This window comes from Eumetopias jubatus, unplaced genomic scaffold, assembly GCF_037043125.1.
Source record: "Eumetopias jubatus isolate StellerSeaLion01/CBP00866 unplaced genomic scaffold, mEumJub1_p1.0 scaffold_3, whole genome shotgun sequence".
Classification (NCBI taxonomy): Eukaryota; Metazoa; Chordata; class Mammalia; order Carnivora; family Otariidae; genus Eumetopias; species Eumetopias jubatus.
Genome location: NW_028274809.1, coordinates 64,150,934 through 64,153,086, shown reverse-complemented (window position 1 = coordinate 64,153,086; position 2,153 = coordinate 64,150,934). Strand labels below are relative to the sequence as shown.

The following is a 2,153-nucleotide window of genomic DNA, read 5'->3' as shown; positions in this document are numbered from 1 at the left end:
GAGAATCTCAAGCAGGCTCCCCACTTAGTGCAGAGCCTTACGCAGGTCTCAATCCCATGACCCTGAGTTCATACCCTGAGCCGAAATCAAGAGCCAGACTCTCAACCACCTGAGCCACCCAGGTGCCGCAGAGTTTTATCTTCCTATACGAACCTGGAGAAACCACTATCCTTTGGATATTGGCTTCTGTAGCTTCTCTGTGTTTATTCTTAAAACTTAAGCTAATGAACTGGGTTTTCTTAATTATATTAATAAACTTACTAAAAATCAAACTCACTAACAATCAAAGGAATGCAAATTAAAGTAGTGATAGGATATTATCATTTGCCTCTCAGAGCAGAAGCACTAATTTTTAAATAATAATGTTTAATACTAATGAGTTTACTTTAGATAATCATTCCCATACACAATTTGTAGTAATTTAACCTTCTTTAAAAAGCCTGTCTGCCTTTTTACCCAATACTCTGTGTTCTAGAACTGTATAACAAGGAAGATAAATATAGATGCAAACATTTATGAATAAGTAAATTATTAATCTGTTATTTGAAACAAAAATTTTAAGCTAGTTAAATGTTCACATTATGAAATTAAATTTTAATGATATAAAGATGGCATATTTTTATATGGTAAAAGGTGTGTTTATAATAATTATGAAATGCTCATGATGTAATATTATATAAAAACAGAAACTGTAAGGAGTATAATTACAATATATTTTTGAAAGTATATAGACACACACACACACACGCATGCACGCACATACACATATACACACAGACCAGGAAATAGGAAGAGAAACAAAAATTGTATGTGCTTATGCTTATGGGAATCAGACTCTAGGGCAAACCACTCAAAACAGTCACAGTGGGGTTGGGTGGTTTGAACAAGATGAAGACGGAACTGAAGCCGGGCACAGGCCATGGACGTGGTCCCGCCGAGAGCTGAAGATGGCAGTGAACGTATATTCAACGTCAGTCACCAGTGATAACCTAAGTCGACATGACATGCTGGCCTGGATCAATGAGTCTCTGCAGCTGAATCTGACAAAGATCGAACAGTTGTGCTCAGGGGCTGCCTACTGACAGTTTATGGACATGCTATTCCCTGGCTCCATTGCCTTGAAGAAAGTGAAATTCCAGGCTAAGCTAGAACATGAATACATCCAGAACTTCAAAATACTACAAGCAGGTTTTAAGAGAATGGGTGTTGACAAAATAATTCCTGTGGACAAATTAGTAAAAGGAAAGTTTCAGGACAATTTTGAATTTGTTCGGTGGTTCAAGAAGTTTTTTGATGCAAACTATGATGGAAAAGACTATGACCCCGTAGCTTCCAGACAAGGTCAAGAAACTGCAGTGGCTCCCTCCCTTGTTGCTCCAGCTCTGAACAAACTGAAGAAACCTCTCAGCTCTAGCAGCGCAGCTCCACAGAGGCCCATTGCAACACACAGAACTACTGCAACCCCTAAGGCTGGTCCGGGTGTGGTGTGAAAGAATCCTGGTGTGGGCAATGGCGATGACGAAGCAGCTGAATTGATGCAACAGGTCAACCTACTGAAACTTACTGTCGAAGACTTGGAGAAAGTTAGAGATTTCTACTTTGGAAAGCTAAAGAACATTGAATTGATTTCCCCCCAGGAGAACGGGGGAAAACAACCTGATATTGCAGAGGATCGTGGACATTCTGTATGCCACAGATGAAGGCTTTGTGATACCTGATGAAGGGGGCCCACAGGAGGAACAAGAAGAGTATTAACAGCCTGGACCAGCAGAGCAACATCCGAATTCTTCACTCCAAATCATGTGCTTAACTGTAAAATACCCCTTTTGTTATTGTTAGAGGACTCACTGGTTTCTTTTCATGAGCAAACAGTACCTCTTCTGGCACATTCTGCGAGGAGCACTGGGTGTTATGCACAAACAATGAATCATGGAACACTACATCAAAAACTAATGATGTAATGTATGGTGATTAACATAACAATAAAAAACCCAGTACCTCTTCTTAAAGTGCACTTTGCAGAAGTTTCACCCCTTTCCCAATGAGTTTGAGTTAGGAGCTTTTACCCTGTAGCAGAGCAGTATTAACATCTAGTTGGATCATCTAGGGAAAAAAGAGGCTGACCATGGGCCTCATCGTGTGGACGCTGATAA

The 2,153-nt window shown here is 40.1% G+C and overlaps 1 pseudogene; it reads left to right on the top strand.

The window, feature by feature from the left end:
* Positions 1-940: 940 nt before the first annotated feature.
* On the top strand, positions 941-1,755 carry LOC114225314 (microtubule-associated protein RP/EB family member 1 pseudogene; annotated as a pseudogene).
* Positions 1,756-2,153: the final 398 nt, after the last annotated feature.